The sequence below is a fragment of the Sciurus vulgaris genome, assembly GCF_902686455.1.
Source record: "Sciurus vulgaris genome assembly, chromosome: 2".
Lineage (NCBI taxonomy): Eukaryota > Metazoa > Chordata > Mammalia > Rodentia > Sciuridae > Sciurus > Sciurus vulgaris.
This window is the reverse complement of record NC_136462.1, coordinates 21626280-21648506: the sequence shown is the minus strand read 5'-3', so window position 1 is coordinate 21648506 and position 22227 is coordinate 21626280.

The window sequence follows — 22227 nt, the reverse complement described above, 5'->3', positions numbered from 1 at the left end:
TTCACAATGATGAAGGAACTACGGTATACAGACATGTGTTCGTTTCCAAGGCTTCATTTCATAGCACGTCCTGGAATGAAAATCCTATCTGTCTGTCTTCAAAGATAACGGGTTTAAGCATTATGGAATAAGTCCTTCTCCAAATTCATGTATTTGGAGTTTTCTGCCCACCGCCACAGTCAAATCCAAGTTGAAATCACTCACAGTAGGTAAGACTTCCATCAGCTAAGCGATTGGATTCTGGTTTGTGTAAAGTCTTTAGGTAATAGATACAGAGACAAGCCTCCAGGTGCCAGGCCTGCACATTTGCAGCTTAATGACCAAGGAGGGTTTATGAGCAGCCATGGTGACAAGTGTTGCTACCAGGGAAGGGGAGGGAAAGGAGGACAGACCGCTGTGAGGTGAAAGCAGAGGCTGCGAGCACTAATGCAATCAATATTAATGCTGGTTGTAATGTGAGCACAGTGCCAAGGAGGCTGGTGAAGTGGGCACCCAGGAGAGGCTAATAGCCACATCTGATCATCAAAGGGCAGATGTTAAATGTGATTCGGATGAAAAGTGAGAGGCACTGCTGACAGGGGCAGAGCTGAAGAGACAGGCAGACCCACGTGGTAGAAATTGTCAGACCCAAGTGTGTGTGCTTGGAGAAAAGCAGAGACAGGGAGAGGGAGCAGACTCAAACCTCAAAACCTACCATTTTGTTTTTAGTCCAAGTCAGTGAAAAGTCAAACAAAACAACAGTCATTTAACTGTTCATTACACCCAACAGTTACAAAGAAAGTCAAATCAAGTGGTTTCTTCCAGAGGAGATCTGTGACATTATAATGGGAGCGAGACTCTGTAGATTATGTAGAAGGAAATGAAGGGTGCGTATGAAAAATGGTGGAATGAGACAGACATCATTACCCTATGTACGTGTATGATTACACGAATGGCACGAATCTACATCGTGCACAACCATAGAAACGAAATGATGTACCCCATTTGTGTACAGTGAATCAAAATGCAGTCTGTAAAAAATAAAAATAAGCAACTTTAAAAAAAAAAAGAATTTAAAAAACCGTAATGTTCCAGTACTCTATTTCTTTTGGTTTTTACCCATATTACTACAGATCTTGTTTTACAGGGCACCTGCTCCTATCTCCTGGAACCATTTGCATTTGTTGCTAAGGAGTGCTGCTGAGACTAGCAGGAATTTCTCATGGGTGATTGCTAGAATAGGATTTAGTAGGAATTGCTATTCTGTGGATTGTAGAACTCTTCCTGCGGCTCTTCAATCCGTTTACCCATTAAGATGAAAGATTTCTATTTCATGGAATGCAAAAGAGTCCGTCATAGTTTTCCTGAGAGCATGCAAGTATACTTCGCATGGACCTCCTCTGTCACCTAGCAGAGTGAAGGATCTTCCACTGCTAACATCACTGCGCAGTGATACTGCAGGAACTCGTACAAATCACACTTCCAGGCAAAGAAACGTCCTCAAATGTCTGTTCTGTAGTCATAGCTGTTAGTGAATTTCTACCCAAGGCAAGTAGTTCAGGAAAATGTGAAATGACTCTCTCAGTTATTTGCAATATAATAGCCAATAGAAAAAAAAAAAAAAAAAAAAAAAAAAAAAAAAAAAAAAAACACCCTCCAGATTGGAGGGGAACTGCAGCAAGACTGAAAATAATAAAAGTTATGAAGGCATGGATTCTGGGATGCTTACCATTAGAGCAGTGATACTTGCTTTCTTTAGCTGAGGACACATCACATTCACTTGACATAAATAAGAATAGAGGAGACCCGAGGCACGAAAGTGCAGAACTGAAGAAATACAAGATGAGGGAAGACAAAGACCTGTAAGTGTCTTAATACCAAGAGTATTAGGGCACAGATGTGGTTCTTTCATACACATCTTTGTTGAGAAAACAAGAAAAATTCTTAGGAAGGGGAGGAAGCACAGACTTCAGTGGCTTTAGAGCCTCTCATTGCCCTTGACCTGTCTTTTCAACTCCTGCTCCGTAATATATAGCACTAACTCAGTCAAGTTGTTCTGCTCACAGATTCTCTACATCGCCCTCTGGAACAGTGATGGTCGTATCCTGAGAAGGCAACAGGCTTTGGTTGAGTTCAAGAATAAGAGCCACCCTACACAGGCTTTCCCTCTCCCGACATATCTTTACTGGACTTTTCACCTTTTAATCTGCCCTCCTTCAGTCTTGTACAAATGATTCAAGATTCCTATAAAACTGCTCACCTCTTTTTAGTCTTATTTTGGGCACATCTGTAGACCTTGTTTTAGACTTGTTTTAAATCAAAATATTCTATCTCATAAAACTTATTTATTTTTGTTTCTATTAATGTACCAAAGTGCATCCTGTGTGCAAATATTTTCATAGTTCTTTTGCAGTACATATTTCACTTTCTGTGTATGTGTATGTGTGCTGTGGTCCAAATGTTTATGTCCCCCATTCATCTGCTGGAACGTAGTATAATACTACTGAGAGTAGTATAATACTAGTATAATACGTAGTATAATACTACTTTGGGGGGATGATCAGGTCATGATGATGAATTCCTCATGAAAGAAATTAGAAAGATCCTTAGAGGGATAGCATGCCTCATCACTATGAGGACACAGTGAGAAGTTTCCATATATGAACAGAAAAAGAACCACTGATGGATACAGAAACTGCCTTAATCTTGGATTTCACAACTTCCAGAACAGAGAAAATAACTTGCTGTCATTTGTGAGATACTAACTCTATGGTATTTTGTTATAGCAGCTCCACTAAACTAAGACCGGGTGCACATATTGGCATGATGTAAGTTTCCCAAGCATTTGGAGCTCATTGATATACATTCCTAGAGCAATATTATGTCATGATGTGTGTTCATCATCATTGAAGGAAATGGAAGAATCATTGAACTCATGGGACAATTACAGCAAAAGAGTTGAGTGAAGCCAAGTAAGTCCTGGACCCTTTTTTATCTACTTCTCCAGTAGACAAGAAAAAGTAATAGCTGAGTATTTTTTTCTTCAAATTAAGTTATAATAAGAAAGATTGATGATTGAACTACATTTTTTTTTCAGTAATAGAGTTGCAATGGTCCAAAGACTCAGACATACAAAAACATTTTTATCAAGGAAAATATTCCAAAGGTTGAGGATTCATTTTCCAGGAACCAGACAAATTTCAGTCCTGAATATAAACCTATCATGAGACTGTGCCAGCTTTGAGCAACCTAGGCCTTCTCAGTTGACACTTTGTTTCATAACCCTGATGATGGAATTTTAGTTATCTTAAAAATAATTTTTATATTTTAGAATTTATATCAAAATATATAAGTATAAAATGGTATAATGACTCTATTTTGCTTCTGCATTAACTAATGAGGAAAAGAGGTTTGTTGGATTATAGATAAGATAAAATTTATCATGTTCTGAGATGCTAAAGCCTTACTATAAATACTTGGCATTATTATTCTGAACTATAGGTCTGTATTTAGACTTGTAATTTTTTTGTAATAGTTTTAAAATATATATAAAAAAGAGGCAATCTCACACATCTCCTCTTTGTGCAGATGGGTGCCACACTCTACTCCAAAAAAGTTAGAATACTGGAGGTTTTCTCTGATATAATAGATAACTGGAACCCAGAACTAAGGACCAGTATCCAAGGATGGAGAAGCACCTTTTAAAAAAGGAAAACAATTAAATTCTAATAACATCAAAATATAACATCCAATTCTCAGTTACATTTAAATAATTAAATACATGAACAAAGAAGAAAATTACCAAACAAACAAAATAATTTTTTACAAATTTGAAGACTACGTGTCACATGTTGCCTCAAAACTTAAAGTTTGGGACTTTTTTTTTGATGGTTATTTGTACAATATGCAGCAATCTATTTTTTATGTTAGTGGAAATAGGTCAACATATTCTACATAGACCTGAAGAAACTACAGTTAAGTATTAAACTCAAAAATTTCTGTAGATTCTTTGAGTGTGTAAATAATCTGTTCTTCTTTGATATTTCATGTACTGAATTTAGTATTCCTCGATGATTCTCGCCTGAATAAATCATTACTATGACAGTTGACCAATAATGATATTATAATGCCTTCATGCATTCTGTATTTATTAGTTAGCATTTTACTGTAAGTCAGAGACTTCCTTCCCCCTTTATATTATTCTTTATATTATTCATTTTACTTATTTATGGAACTAAAATTATGTCAATAATCTATGATTATCAGTATTGGTTTGGATATTCAAATATCAAAGATTGACCAGTAGGAATAACTTCAAAAAATCTCATTCTTTTTGTTTGTTTGCTTGTTTTTAAGAATATGTAAAATATTTTTAATTTGTTCTAATTAGTTGTACATAAGAGTAGAATTAATTTTGACACATTGTACATGGATGGAGCAGAGCATCTCCTGCCTCTGCTGAACATGGTGCAGGTCACACTTGTAGTGTAATCATACATGTATCTGATTTGCGTGTGGTAAAGATTTTCTCCCATTCTGTAAGCTCTCTCTTCCTGTAATTGATTGTTTCCTTTGCTGAGTTTTTTAGTTTGAGTTCATCCCATTTATTGATTCTTGATTTTACTTCTTGCACTTTAGGAGTCTGTTTAAGGAATCCAGTTTCTAAGCCAACATGGTGGAGATTTGGGCCTACTTTTTCTTCTATTAGGCACAAGGTCTCTGTTCTTGTGCCTAAGTCTTTAATCCATGTTGAGTTGATTTTTGTGCAGGGTGAGAAATAGAGGTTTAATTTCATTTTGCTACATATGGATTTCCAGTTTTCCCAAAACCATTCATTGAATAGGCCATCTTTTCTCCAATGTATGTTTTTGGTGGCTTTTTCTAGTATGAGATAACTGTATTTATGTGGGTTTTTCTTTTATTTTGTACCATTGGTCTACATGTCTGTTTTGATGCCAATACCATGCTTTTTTTGTTACTATGGTTCTATATTATAGTTTAAGGTCTGGTATTGTGATTCCTCCTGCTTCACTCTTCTTGCTAAGGATTGCTTTGGCTATTCTGGGTCTCTTATTTCTCCATGTGAATTTCATGATTGCTTTTTCTAGTTCTACGAAGAATGACATTGGAAGTTTAATAGGAATTGTTTTAAATTTGCATAATGCTTTTGGCTGTATGGCCATTTTGACCATATTAATTCTGCCTATCCAAGAGCATGGGAGGTCTTTGTCAATTTCTTTCTTTGTCATTCTGTAGTTTTCATTATAGAGGACTTTCTTTCACTTCTTTTATCAGGTTGATTCCCAAGTGTTTTTTTTTTTTTTTTTTTGGTGAGCTATCTGAATGGGGTAATGTTCTCTATTTCTTTTTCAGCGGATTCATCACTGATGTATAGAAATGCATTTAATTTATGGGTATTAATTTTATATCCTGCTACTTTGCTGAATTCTAGAAGTTTTATGGTGAAATTTTTTGGATCTTCTAAATATAGAATCATGTCTTTGACAAATAGTGATAGTTTGAATTCTTTTCCTATTCATATCCCTTTAATTTCTTTCAACTGCTTGATCCCTCTGACTAGAGTTTCAAGGACTATGCTGAATAGAAATGGTGACAGAGGGCATCCTTGTCTCACTCCAGCTTTTAGGGGAAATATTTTCATTTTTCTTCATTTAGAACGTTGTTGGTCTTGGGCTTAGCATAGATAGCTTTTATAATGCCAAGGTATATGAGGTATATGCCTACCACCTCTAGTTTTTCTAGTATTTTCAACATTTTATCAAATGTCTTGACCAGATGAATTCTCAACCAAGTTTTACAAGACCTTCAAATAAGAATTAACAGCAATCATACTCAAATTATTCCATGATACAGAAAAGGAGGGAGCCCTTTCAAACTCATTCTATGAGGCTTGTATCATCCTGATACCAAAACCAGACAAAGATGCATCAAGAAAACTTAAAAATGCAAAACAAATTTGACGTGGAGACCACTTTTTCTGTTGGGCGCAATTAAGAGTTTTAGAGCCATGCCCAGAATCCAGAGTTCTGGAAGCTTTGCAGCTAGCATTAAATGTAAAAAAAACCCCACCCCAGTCCACTATTAGTTATTCATACTAGCACCTCCCACCAGCTCTAAAAGACCATTTACTAAGTTAAGTAAAGATGTTTAATTTTTCCCCTTTTTTCATTCATTTGGTATTTATTTTAGTTATCTTTGTTATTATTTGTTCTATTTTATTACACATGACAGCAGAATGCATTTTGATCCTTTGTACACAAATGGAGTACAAATTTTCATTTCTCTGATTGTAAACAATGTAGAGTCACACCATTTGTGTAATCATAAATGTACATAGGGTAATGATGTTTGTCTCATTCCACCATCTTTCCTTCCCCCTGTCCCCCACCCCTCATTTCGCTTTGCACAATACAAAGTTCCTGCATTCTTCCCTTACTCTTCCACCCTCTCCATTATGTATCAACATACCCTTGGAAAAAAACATTTATTCTTTGTTTTTTGGGGGATTGACTTATCTCACCATGTTATTCTCCAACTCCATCCATTTACCTACAAATGCCAAAATTTTATTATTTTTTTTATGACTAATATTCCATTGTGTTTATATATCACAGTTTCTTTATCCATTCATCTACTGAAGGACATCTAGGTTGGTTCCACAATTTAGCTATTGTGAATTTAGTCACATAATTTTGTCTGATTTGCTGGTAAAGCCTAGAGGTAGAAAGATCTATTTACAGTGAAACTGTGCCCATATACTATTTGGCTGTAGAGTATTCTAATTCATAATATTTCACTATCAATTAGAAAATCACGATCCTCAACCAGCCAATCAGATTCACATTCTCAGCAGCAGCTTGCATTCTAGCACTTGGTTGTATTGGAATCCAGATGTTCAGGTTCCTGATGTTCCCGTAGTGAGTGGCTGACAAGTACTCCTGTTCAAAAACAAAGCAGTCAGTACTTAACCGGAGAGTCCTATGCTTGTCAAATGTTCTCCAAATTATATAAAATTGCTTGTCATCTTTGTCAAAGTTACACACAAACAAGGTATTTGCTATCTGTGCTGTAATTTAAAACTCCATTAAAAGAAATTTTAAATTCATTAAAATAAAGGAATGAAGACTTTAGACCAATATCTCTGATGAACATAGCCACAAAAATTCTCTATAAAATTTCAGCAAATTTCATACAAAAACATATTTAAAAGCGTACACCACCATCAAGTAGGATTCATCCAAGGAATTCACAGTTGGTTCAACATAAGGAAATCAATAAACAAAATTTGTCACATCAATAGACTTAAAGAAAAGAGTCATATGATCATCTTTCATTCCTTTGAAACTTCCTCATCATTATTCAAGTAATTACCACAAGACAAGGTATTCATTGTTTCAAGGAGTTCTCATTGCTTTAGTAGAAACAGTATTTGTTAATCTAAGATTGGATTCTTTTTCCCTTTGACTCTTTCGATTGCCAAAGCTGAGAAATATATGTATGTGCAAACAAAAATCTTCTCACAGATAATAAAAATTCTAATTCTGTTGCCCATCTAGCTTCAGGTAAGAATCTTTTTATACCAATACTGCCTAAACCAATAGGAACTTATTGAATTTCTGTCTTTTCATATTTCCACATCATTTCTCCAACAATGAGAAAGCACCCTTACTGTTCTTGATACTTTCACTGATTTCATGAAATTTTCTCAATTTCTCTCAAATTCTGTCCTCAGTTCTGCTTTCCACAAGCCTTGTTCATGCAATTTCCTTTCTGACTCTGAGGTCGCCAAACATGCTGGCTGGACCTTCTGAATTCACCCTGGTTCAGTATTGTTACCAGTGAGTGCGACCCTACTAGAAGTGCAATAGCAGAGCGTTCACCCAAGGGAAGAATGCATGAGTTCATTTATTGGATTCTATGCTTCGTATCAATTCAATGCCACAGTGTAAGAAGTGTTCAACTGAAATGATTTAATCTAAAATTTACATTTTACCTACTGTTTTGCATGCTTTGCAAAACATAATATTTAGAGAGAAAAAGGTTTTGAATGAAAAAGTGGTTTGCAAAGGTTATCTCCCAAACCTTAGCTTTTGAAGAGGAAAAATAACGAGAAAGTAGAATGTGAAGAGAAAGCTTTGGAGGAGAGAGATTCAATTATTTTCAATGTAGCTTTCCTACAAAAACTTAACATAACACACACTTGGGTTTTCACAAGTTCAGCTAGATGTTTACAACAATGTAGGAGTCAAAAATAAAAATCCAACTTGTCTTCTTTTATTGGCGGTAAAGATTCTTGTCTTCATTTTTACTTTTTTTTTATTATTTACCTTCAGGCTTTTTCTTCACCATTTGGTTCTCTGAAATAACATTATTACTCCTCCCTCCAAAAAAAGATTACAGTAACTTCAGGTTAATAGCTCTTAGTACCACTATCAGACTCTGTTTTGATGCACTTAGAACAGGACCTTTGAGCAATTTGGAACATACATACCTTTCTAAGATTGAATCATGAAAACATAAGAAATAGAAGCAGGCCAATAACCAGTTATGAGATTGAATCAGTTAAAAAAAAGTCTCTATTCAAAGAAAAACTGGGGCTGGATGGCTTCATTGTTGAATTCTACCAAACAGTTAAAGAGTAAATGATACCATTTTTTCTTAAATTATTCCAAAATTCGAAGATTAGGAAATTCTTCCAATTAAGTTATATAAGGCCTGCATCATCCTGTAACTGAAACCAGGCACAAACAAAATGAACAAAGATAGCTACAGTCAAATAATCTTGATGATGATAGATGCAAAATCCTTTGACAAAATACTAGCAAAATGAATCCAACAGCACCTTAAAAAGGTTATTCACCATGATCAAGTGGTGTTAATCCCAGGGATGCAAGAATGGCTTAAAATACGCAGATCAATAAATGTGATACACCACATCAAGATACTAAAGGACAAAAATTACTTGATCACCTCAATAAATGCAGGGAAACCATTTAATAATATTCAACATCTTTTCATGACAAAAATCCTGAACAAATTTAGGTATAAGAGGATCATACCTCAAAAGACCATGTAAAATAACCCAATGACTAACATTATGCTGAAGGTTAATAATAATATAAAAATATAATATCTAGGATCTGGAATAAGAAAAAAGTGACTAGTTTCATCACCTTTATTCAACATAGTTTTGAAAGTCCTAGTCAGAGCAATCAAACAAGAGAAAGAAATGAAGGATATTCAAACAGAAAGAGAGGAAGTGCAATATTCACTAGTTGCTGGTGACATATTACATGTAGAAAATCTAAAAGATGCCACCCAAAAACTGTTAGAAAAAATAAGCAAATATAGCAATTTACATGACATAAATAAACATAAAATTAGTACTATACCTCAGTAGCAAACTATTTGAGTTAGAAATCAGGAAAGTATTCCCACTTACAACAGTTATTGAAAAAAATAAAATACCTAGGAATAAACTTAACCAAGGTGAGGGATTTCTGTAATGAAAACTATAAAACACTGAGGAAGATTTTGAAGAGGAGACACACACACACACAAAAATAGAACAGCATGTAGTGTTCATGGTATGGAAGAATCAATATTGTTAAAAAGCCCACACCACCCAGAGATGTACAAATTCAATACAATCATGATCAAAATACATTCATCACAAAACTAGAAAGTTTGTATGAAAGCATACATACACACACGCATGCGTGCGCACACACACACACACACAGCTCTGCTATCTTCAGCAAAAAGAGCAAAATAAGAAGCATTATAAAACCTGACTTCAAAATGTTACAAAGCTGTAGTAATCAACATCCCTCATCATCCGAGAAGTGTAAATCAAAATCACAATGAGATATCACCTCACTCCAGCAAGAATGGCTATTATATATATAAAAAAAAAAAAGACAATAAATGGTGGCAAAAAAGCAGAGGAGATAATACATGCACACTGTTGGTGGGAATATATATTAGTGCTGCCATTGTAGCAAACAATATAAAGTTTCCTCAAGAAACTAAACACCGAAATATGGTATGATCTTGCAATTCCTATTCTTTATCTATAGAAAAAGAGATCACTATGTCAAACGGACATCTGGATACCCATGTTTATTGCAACAGTATTCACAATGGTCAAGAAATGGTACAAACCTAAATGTTCACCAACTCTTAAATGGATAAACAGATGTGGTGGTACTGTTTATATCTTTGAATACCATTCATCCACAAAAATGTAATTCTTTCATTTTTTGCCAACATGGATGAAAGTGGAGACCATGATATTAAATACCATAAACCAGACACAGAAAGACAAGTATCATGTAATTCATGTGATCTTACTTATACATGGAGCATACATAAATATATAAAAGAAGGTGATCACATGGAAGTTGAGAATAGAATAATGGTTACTAGTCTGAGGAGAGTAAGATGGAGGGAGGAATGGAGAATACTTGATCAATGGCTACCAAGTTGTAGTGAAATGGAATTAGAAGTTCAGGAGTTCCACTGCAGAGTAGGATGACTATAGATAAGGACTCTGTGCTGCATATATCAAAGACTTTGAGTGCTTTTTCAAAAAATAGTGATAAATGTTCAAGGAGCCAGTTATGATTTTGCAATGTGTACATTACATGGTGTCCTATAAATATGGATAAAATGTTCATATATCAGCTAAAAAACAAATGTAATATAAATTTAAAACATAACAAAAATTTCAATAGAAATACTCTGAGCATTAGAAATCCTTTGTAGACATGAATCACTTTGGCTCCTTCCATTCTGCCTTCATTCATACTTCCCGTTACTCATTCCCTCCATGGTTTAAATATGTGTCCTAAAAGTGCATGTGTTGCAAATTTCATCCCCCAAACCGTATGCTTGTGGGATTTGTAGTGAAGCCTTTGGATGGTAAAGATGATTGTATGAGGTCAGAGGGTGGAGATGGCATGATGCCACTTGTGACTTTGAAAGGAGAGAGTTGAGCTGGCATTCTTACCACATGAAGCCCCCCACCATGTTATGACTCACTCAGCAGGGCAGCCCTCACCAGAGATCAGACCATGCTCTTAGACTTTCTAACTTTCAGTGCTGTGAGTTAAAGAAACCTCTATTGTTTTTTACTTATCCAGTCTGTAGTATGCAGAAAATGAACAACAGAAAATGAACGAAAGCAGTCTGTCAACAAACATGTAAGAATATCATTTTGTCAATAGAGGTGCACTTCAATTTCCAAAGAGGTAAAGACAAGGTTATTCTAGTTGTTAGTTCACCTTTGATCTTTGGATTTTAAGTCTGACAAAAAGAACATTCAAATTCTGTAAGAAGGAGCTAAAATATCCTGAACAAATGTTATTAAATGTAGGCTTTTCTCTCTGCCCAAACTTTATTTGCCCTCCCAACTTCCTTTTCCTCCTTGATGAAGTATATTCTTAGCTTGAAAGGCACAGATAAAATAAATATATTTTTAGTTTAAAATGAAATTAAAAGCAGCGGAGCATGTTATCATAGTCCAAAGAATCTATTATAGCTTTAAAATTTTTATTGTGAAGCAGATAATTTTTATATCTAGATCTGAACCTAGTTCACGATGTTGAATTTTCTCAAGTTTTACATATTTCTTTTTTTACATGTAAGGTGTCATCTGTACGCTGGTAAAAGTAGGAAGTGATTCAAGATGAAAACTTCTACTCTTGGTAATGGTGTCAGAGTAAAGTAATTGTTCAGATCTCTCCTTAGATAATAATTATAAAATTGTGTAATTTTAAAAACCAATTATTTAAAGAAACTACAAAGTATTTAAAAGATGGAAGAAGCCAGAGGAAGTTTACTCATAAAAACTGACCAATAGGAAGAAAACTATGAAGGTTACAAGATTAAAACAGTATAGTCACATGAGCAAAATAAAAAAAAAATATGTTAATTGAGAACTCTGTATCTGACAAGTTTTAAATAAACAAAAACTGAGAGACTGCAGCCAGCAGACAGGTCATATAAGAAATGCTAAAAGTAGGGTGTGATGCCAGAAAATGAGTTGGATTTCATAAAGCAATGATACACACAGAGCAATAAGTATATGTGGATCAATACAATACTTTGTTATTCAAAGTTTACCATTCATGAAAAATGGTGGAATGAGACAGCCATCATTACCCTATGTATGTGTATGATTACATGAATGATATGCATCTACATCATGCATAACCACAGAAATTAAATGATGTACCCCCTCATGTACAATGAATCAAAATGCAGTCTGTAAAAAATATAAATAAATAAATAAATAATTATCTATTGAGAGCAAGAATTTTAAGATACTATTAAGAAATTGATAGAATACACATTACCATAATGATTCAAAGTGCAAGGGAATAGATTGCCTCAAAGTTTCTATATTTTTACAGAAATAGTTCAATGATAACCACCAAGCAGGTTGGAATAAGGTAAGGATACATATTTTAACTCCAATTCTTAATACCAAGACCAGGAAATATAACTGGAAAGCAAAAACAGGAAATAGACTTGAATCCTACAGATATCACATTAATAGAGAAAAGGTAGGAAAAGAATAGAGAAAAATGAGAAAGAATATGGAAAACAACTAGCAAAATGGCTTATCAAGTGCACCTGTATTAATTATGAACAAGCTAAATACCCAATCAAAAAGCAGTGATTTTCAGACTGGTTGCAAAAGCAAGAGTTTATTGTGTGTTGTCCAAGACAGACGCACTTTAAATACAAAATAAAATTAGCTTGCAAGTAGCAGCATGAATACACAGTATGAAGGCAGCAAGGTAAGAAAGTTGGCGAGGTCATATATATGTCAGGCAAAACACAGTGCCAGGCAAGAGCATCACTGCAGATAACCTGGAAGACTCAACAGTGACAACAGTGCCAATAAATCTGAAATTGTCTTTATTTATGTCCCATAGCATAAATTCAGAACTAAAGGGAGAAATTAACAAATTTATTATCATATTTTGAGATGCTAATATACCTAACTCACTATTTTCTAGAAAAAAATGACCAAAATAAGAATAGTAAAGAAGCTAAGATCTAGGTGGCATTATTTACCATCTTTTATCCTTCTGACATGTGAAAGGGACTACACACCGAAACTGTCAGACAGCAGGTGGAACAATTAAAACTCACACACAGATAAAGACTAGAAATATCATACTGAGAAAAGATCAGACACCGGGGTAGATACCATATAATTCTCATGTGAAATTTTAGAAAACACACACATATTTTATAGTGACAAAAAGGAGACCCGTGATTGTGTTTGAGGTTAGAGATTAGCTACCAGGGGTTGTTCTTGTGTTCTTGGCAGTGACTGTAGCTGGGGTTTGCTGGTGTGCCTGCCTATCAAACTCATCGAATTGCATACTTTTGTGAAGTTTTTATATACATATATATATATATATATATATATATATATAAATCAATGATATTTCAATACAGTCTTTTTAAAAAATAAATGAAAAACAAGAAAAACAAAAAGACATTGGTACAATTTTTCTGAGGTCCGGCCACTGCTTGTCATGTCTGTGTTGCTGGAAAGGAGGGTTTCCAAGGGACAGAGAGGGGAGGGACCTCTCTGTCTTTAGTGTCTCCTGTGGGGGAGTGAGTTACCCATGGACTCGGTTTCCACAGCAGTGCTAGAAAGTGGGTAGTCTCCTCATCTAAAAAATGGAACACCTGTATTTCAATGCACTTTCTTATGATTCCACAGAATAGTAAACTTTTCTATGTCTCTTAAATTTAAAGAGATTGCCCTTTGTTATATCTCACTCCTTTGGCTTAACTAAAAACTACTGCTGCTCACCACAAAGTAGTTTGTCAAAGTATTCATGAAAATGGTTTTCATGAACTATTTTTCTCCTAAAAGATCTAGAGTAATGCAAATAAAGGAGAGGTTACATTAGAAAGCAGACTGAATGTAGCATTTTTTAGTTTTAGTTTTTTTTTTTTTTTTTTTTGTACCAGGGATTAAATCCAGGGGTATTTAACCACTAATCACTGAGCCATCTCCCCAGCGGAGCCTATTTATTTATTTATTTACTTATTTATTTATTTACTTATTTATTATTTTAAGGAAGAGTGTGGCTAAGTTGCCTAGGACCTCATTAAGTTGCTGAGGCTGGCTTTGAACTTGTGATCCTCCTGCCTCAGTCTTTCCAGGAACTGAGATTAAAGGCATGTGCCACTATGCTTGATTGGGTTTATCTTTACTCAATATTAAAAGCTGTTTTGGCTGTTATTAGCAGGATTGTTCTGGTTAAATGTTTAACAACTAGTACCTTGGAAAGGAGGAATAAATCAAAAAGCCTGTCCTTGTCACATTTGATAATTTCAGTGACTCACAGTCACCCCAATTTTAAGGTATACAGTGTCATTTAGCACTCATCTGGGACAAAATCCACACATGTGACTCTTTCTGCTGATGCAAACCAGTTCCAGTTCACCCCTGCTTTTAACCTATTTCACAAACAGGATGGGATTGGAAACTTTTAAAGTTTATTTTATTTCACAACATTTTTGTTAATAGAACATTTCTTTGGTTGGCATATGACTAAGTTTAGTTTCATGACACTCATTAGCAGAATTTGAAACTCATTAACAGGTTTGTATTACTTACAAGATGGAAATGTCCTAATAACAAGTTGAGTTTAGTGCATGGACAACAGTGACTCCAGTCTTCAACATACCCATTTGTGTAATATTAGATTTGGAAAAAGAACTTCAGGATTCTCTTGCCTCATTCTATTTTCAAGTTCATATTCACTTCTTCAGAAAATTCTGTTGACTGCTTATAACTCTATTTCTCACTGTCTTCACATCTACATTCTTCTTGCATGAGCAACCTCTGGAATTATTGTAATAGCCTGCTAATCTCTCTCTCCTCTTCAACCACTGGCCTCCTATCATCTGCTCCAAATGCAATCATCAGCACCAGATTTCCAAACTTTACATCTGATCTTAACACTGCTCAGTACAAATCCCTTGGATGCTTCTTCATTGCATTCATGGTTCAATGCTAAGTCATAACCTTGACACACATTATTACCCCCATCCTTCTAACTTTAATCACTCTTCTCCCTCACTTACTTCTCTAGCCAGGCTGACCTGAAAATGTCTTGAAACTGCCTTAGATCATTCCCTCTACCTATAATTCTCTTCTGGAAGATTTTCATGTACTTTACACCTTCATTTCCATCACAGCTTTGCTTAAACATCATCTTCTCAGTGAAGCCTTACATTCTACTTATTCAACTTTTGTTAAAATACATGCTACCACCCTATCCCTACCCTGTTCCTAAGCCCTGTGCATCCTATCTACTTATCTTCCTTATTTTGCCCCCCAACACTTAAACCATTCTAGTATCTATAACACTGATTTGGTCATTTTATTACATGCATCCTGTTTCTTCACTACAATGTGGCCTTGGTAAGCACAGGAATTTTTGTCTATATAGAATGCCTAATATCTTTATTAAATTTTATTCCTAATTGATCTATAAGTGTGCATGTTTATGACTACAGTGTGATGTTTGATACATGTATAGATGTTGCAATGATCAAATTAGGACTATTTATATTTTCCATTACTTTCAACAATTTTTATTTCTTTGTGGTAACAGTGCTCAAAATTCTCTTTTATAGTTTGAGATATACAACACATTATTATCTATAGTCATTCGTTTTGGTGCAAGTACAAGTTGGTTTTGTTTGTTTTTCACAAGGCAGTACTAAATTCCATTTCCACCGTAAGTGTGTAAGAGTGACTCTTCTTTACTCTTTGCCAATGCTTGTGTTTTCTACTTTTTGTTTTTGGTAGTAGTCATTTTAATGGGAAAGTGATGATATTTCATCATGGTTTAGATTTGCATTTCCATGGTGATCAGTCATGTTAAACAGTTTTTTCATGAATTCATTCACCACTATTATATCTTTTTTTGAGAAACATCTATTTAGGATTTTTGTCCTTTTAAAAAAATCAGATTAATTTATTTTTTGCTATTGAGTTGTTTGAATTCCTTGTATATTCTGTATATTAAGCTCTTGACAGTTGCATGGTTTGAAAATATTTTCTCCCAATCTGTAGGTTGTCTTTTACTCCATTGACCTTTTCCTTTGCTGTGCAGAATCTTTCAGTTTTATGAAATCCCATTTGTCTACTTCTGCTTCTGTTGCCTGTATTATTCACAAAACCATGACTCATACAAATGTCATGAAGTATTTCTCTTGTTTTCTTCTAATGGTTGCATAGTTCACTTGGTGTATTTAAGTCTTGGATCCATTTGTGTTAATTTTTTTGCATATGAAGAGAGGCTCTATTTTCATTCTTCAGCAGGAGAATTTCTACTTTTCCAAACTCCATTTTTTGAAGAGACTGTCCTTTACTTATGGTGCCTTTGTCCAAATTCAGTTGACTGTAGGGGTTACAAGTATGGCTCATTACTTACCTATCATTCATGAGGCTCTGGTTCCAAACTCTAGCACTTGAAAACCAAAGAGAAAGAACAGATCACAAATGTTCAGGCTTTGTTCTGAGTTCTCTATTCAGTTCTATTGGTCTATATGTCTGTTTTTATATTGGTACCAGGGCGATCTTTTTTAATCAGAAATTTGTATTATGTCATTTGCATCTTATATATCTTAAAGTCAGGTAATATGGTGCCTCCAGTTTTATTTTGCTCAAAATTGCTTTGACTATTTGGAATCTTCTGTGGTTTCATAAAAACCTTAGAATTTTTTCTGTTTCTATGAATAATGTCATTGGTATTTTGGTATGAAATGCATTTAAACTACAGATCACTTTGTATAATGTGAACAGTTTTCCATATTTTTGTCTGTTCCATATAACTGTACATGACGGTTTTGTTCAAGGTTATATATGTATACATTCACACAATTTAACAATATAATACCGCCAATATCATTCCCTGGTATTTTCCCATTCCCACTCATTTTCCTTTCCCAGTCACTTTTTTCTACTTTAATGTTTCTCTTTGATTTTCATGAGATGCTCCCCAATATTTCTTTTCTTTTTTCCCTAGCTCCTATATATAAGAGAAAACATATGACTGTTGACATTTTAATAGTACTCATTCTTCTAATCCATGAACACATATATATTTTCATCTATTGTATGTCTTCAATTTTTATTAATGTTTTATAATCTTCATTGTAGAGATAGTTCACCTCCAAATTTACTAGTTTCTTGATTTCTTTTTCTGATAGCTTTCTATTAGTATGAATAAATTTTATTGATAAAACATTAAAAGATGCACAAATAATTGGTTTTTTGAAATAACAAGTGAAAGTGACAAATATTTAACTAGATTTAGGGAGAAAAAAGATGACTCAAATAAATAAAATGAGAAAAAAGAGATATTATAGTGGATATCATAGAAACATAAAAGATCATAAAAAATATTATGAACAACTATACACCAACACATTGGAAAACCTATCTAGATGAAATGGATAAATTCACCAGAACACATGCAATCTCGCAAGTTCAATCAAAAAGAAATAGAAGACCTGAACTGACCAGCAATGTATAAAAATATTGCATCTACTAATAATTTCATCATTGAATTTTACCAATTAAAGAACTAGTACTGATTCTCAAACTATTCTAAAATATTATTAAAAAGAGAATTTAAACAAATTTACACAAGGACAATCTTCTGCATAAAGGATGCTCAATACTATGTAGTAAATAAATAATATATTCAACTTTCAAAGTAAATTCACTGTACATTTTGAAAAACAACTGATTAAAGCCCTCACAGATTTTCATGTTGTAAGACTAATTTAGGTCTAAGAAAATTTTTCTGAATTAAAATATTTAATGAAAACTATCTGGTAAAAACAAAACAAAACAAAACAAAACAAAAATCTGCCCAAAGTTCTATTTCTGGAGATGTATAAAATAAATTGTAAAAGACGAAGTTTCTACCATAGGATGTCATACCTGTTAGAAATAATTATTAAGATCCTTCTACATACCTAGAAATACTCTGATAAATCTAAAGGGAATATTTATATATGTAATTTGTTTGCGGATATTAAATATTCCATTTTAAATATAATTTTATTAATAAATATTTCTTTAAAATGAATGCATAGGGCTGTCTGTTTGATACTTCAGATATGATGTGGTGTTGCATATGATCATGGGCTTAAGAAACTGGAAAAGCACATACAAGTGTCAAAGAAGTTAGTGATGCACTTAGGAATAATTGTGCCAATGTTTGGAATATGGAAGTACTATGGAAAGGAATACAGATAGAACATGTGGAATAAAGAACGCCTTAGAAGTATAAAGACTTCTTCCACAGGCCCCTGACTTTGGGTGAACCTCTACCTCTACTGGAGAGACAGGGATTATACTGAGACTATCATTCTCCTGTCCCAGGTGCACATCCACAAGAAAATCAGTCTTGGTAAAACTTTGCACTCTCAGGTTGTCTTCCCTGAGTATCAGTAACTTGATTGAATTATTAAGAAGGAATTTTACGTGTTTATCATCTTACTTAAAAGAAATATTTTATTTGTAACATCATTAAGACAAGAAAGAGATCAGTGTTTCCTCTCAGGTGAGGAACACTTTCACCGTATTTTCTGTAGACGATCATAAAAAATTAACTTCAAAATGAATTGAGCAACATCGTAGATTTGCATAACTCCGGATGACTCCATGCCTATGCTATTCATGAAAATATCACCCTTTGCAGAACAATCACATATATAGCATGCATGAATGGATGAATCGATCCCTTATTCCCTGCTTGTAAGTCTTGATGGAAAGTGATCTTATCTTTTTTGAATCAGTAAAAATTCCTTGTGAGTAGGGTGAGCAAATGATCTTACAGTATTCCATTAGTCAGGGTTTATTCAAAGAAGGAGAACGAGTAGGAGCACATATATGTTAGAGGTTTCTTGCAGGATATGGGGTTATGACATGGTGGACGCTGACTGGGCAATTCTAAACAACCAAACACCGCAGGGCAGGCTGAGAAGAGCAGGGTGGAGTTGTAATCTCCAGGAGGAATGTGTTGCTCCTCTGGGAAATCCACTTCTCTTAAAGTTTTTCATTTGGTTGAGTCAAACCCACCCAGATTTTCTCCTTGAAGTCAACTGATTATGAACATTATTCACATCTACAAAATTACTTCACAACAACACCAGCAGAAGTGTTTGAATAACTAGGAATCATCGCCCAAACAAGTTAACGAAGAATTCTGAGTATCACAAAAGCACTGACTGGCACTTCAGTCTTTGTCTTTTTTTTTTTTTTTTTTTTTTTTTTTTTTCCTTCTGTCTTCTTGCTGTATTTTCTGTTTTGAAACCCTAGATTTGAACATCACATTTTTGGAATTGTATCTTTATTTTACTAGGAACACTATGGTCAGTTTCTTTGGTACTTGTAAAATTCACATTGAAGTAAATTCTGAAAAGTCATAACAATTGTACTTATCAATATAGAGATTCAGTTATCTTTTTCTTACTTTATAAGCCAGCAGGTGCACTGCATGATTTTACCTCAGAATCATTCCAGAATACTGATAAAATAAGAATGATTCAGGTCCCCACCTCAGAACGCTGAAATTGAAACTTCAGCCTTGTTGCCTAGGAATTCACATTTTTCTTAAATCAAAACTCGATAGTTGATATATAGTCAATGCCAAGAACTCTTGCTATACTTTTGTGTTTATTAATTTTTGTTCTCTATCAAATACAGCAAAACAAACTATTTTAACTTCTTTGCATTCTATTTTCTTGATCTTTTTTTTTTTTCTTTTCTGGTTTAGCGTGCTTTTTTTTTGTAAGGGTGGGTTGGTATGTTTATAAGAACAATACATTGCTTGGAATTCAAAGTGAAAATAGGAGATTGATATTTTTCAAAAGAGTCACCATGGAAATTGTGAAATATCAACAATCATACAATCTGGCCTTCTGTAAGAGCCCACGCAGGTTTTCTGTCTATTTAATACTCAATATATGTATAGTGCATAAAATTACAATTGCTCCAGAATTGTGCATCAATGTTACAATTTCCCAAGAGAGAGAATACCTAAGGAGGACCGTATCAATTTTAGTAAGCACTGAGGAATTTCCGCCCTTCCTGAGCTGAACCATGTGTGGAGACCATCCATTCCTCCTAACTTGTCAGTCCTATCCTGGTTGCTGTGATGTATGATTGGTCTATAACAGGGGTACAACTTGACCTTTCCATAAAACAGCGATGTGTGCAGGAAAGTTCAGTGCAGTGCAGCCACATCTTGACATGCCTTAGCAGAGCAACTGCATCCCAGGGAATTGTTTTCCTTTGATTTTGGAAATTTGGGTTTGTTTTCATGTATACCTGAGGTTTAAGTCAGCTTTTACATATTCATTTGTTAAAGATATAGTTGCTAATTTTCAAACAATAGACTTCAGTGACTCTAAGAAAAGTTATCTGTACATTACAGATTTGTTGACACAAATTATCTAATTTACTCCTAATAAGGACTGAAAAATCAGTTTCCTGTTCACAGATAAATGATGAGAACAAGGAGATGAGGTGGTAGAAAAGCCCTTTTGGAAAGAAGCAGGAAAATCATGCCCATCATCACCTTGTTACCTTAATAGATCAACATAAAAACTGATTTTGCTGATGTCCAACATGCCACCCATCTTTGAATAATGTACATATTTAAAATGAGAAGATCAGCAACTCATACTGACTCATTTCATCATAGAATAGAGCTACACGCATGTATTTAGTTATCTTCCTAACCTGCACACTTTGTCAGAAGGAAGTTGAGGATGAAAGAAATATATAGAAATCAATAGGATGTACTTGTTCAGTCCTGAGATGATCGTTGTGAACTTCTCAAATACGCTTTTTAATTATATTCATTATACCATTGGAAATCTCAAGCTATTTGTGTGCAGACTCTGTGGTGAGGAACTTTTCTATGACTGCCTGAAGAGACTCTTTATCAACTGTGTGGTGAGGGAAGGGGGGTTGAGAGAGCAATGAAGCTGGGTAGAGGATGTAATAGTGGATGGGTAGATATGAGTAAGGTGTAGGCAACTTTGAATAAGGAAAAAATGCTAAGAATCTGTGAGGCAGGACTTCAAAGAAGAGCTCCATCCACGAGGCTTCAGAAGACAGGCATTCTTGAGAATTACTATTTGTCAAATATCAGTGCCCCAAAGTCTAGAGTTGAAATTAAAATTGATGAGCCAGGGGACAAGATGATCAGGGCTTAATTTACAAAGTAGGTTTGTTTCCATAGAACTGTTTTAATATTACTGAGGAGTCCACAATCATGAAATATATTGTCATATGTAATGAGGTTATCTCTCCTCCTGAAAAATCAGAAACACTCCCACTGATGTCCAAATGAAAACATATAAAACACACCTTTTATCTCTGACAAGTTTGCATAGATTCTGTCATCCCCTTTTCTCTAAAGCCTTAGTGAGATATTCCTTTTATTAAAACTAATCACAAGCATTTTTTATATAAGTGGAGATGTGCTATCTAAATTTAGTTGTCAATTTAAGTTCTTTCTCCTCCAAACAAAACTAATCCACTTTCACCATAGCGATCGTTTTCCAGTTAAAGAGAGTCAGCCGTCCTGTAGGATGGATTAACCTAGTGCTTTCTGTTTTACAACAGGAACTCACACAGTTACTTCAAGTTCGAGGTAGAACATGCACTGAACCTTGCAATCATTTTTATAACACGATGAAAATCTGGAGGATGATTCATTATAGTTGAAAAAGGATGAGATATAAAAATATCAGTGGTGACTGGACATTATAGAGAAAAGCTATGATTCTCGTTGTGATCACAAGATTTGATAGGAATTTAGTGACATGTTTTAATGTCTTGCATTACACAGTACATGAAAAATGACTACTGATATAGAGAGGAGGAAGTAAAACTGAAAACCAGTTCTCCCATTAAAGGACAGATTAATACAAACAAGTGAAGAACATTCAGAAGCTTGGAACTTTTAATTTTCATGGGATATTAATTTTCATGACACAATTCAGGGACCTTTTAAAAAGTAAATTAGATTTTATTCAACCTAGACTTTTGCATTTAAATACATTTCTCTCTCTCCATAAAAGTTGTCAAGGTGGTTATTCCTCTCCAAAGTATTTGCATTATATTTTAAGCAAAAAAAGTTTGAGCTGTAGAAC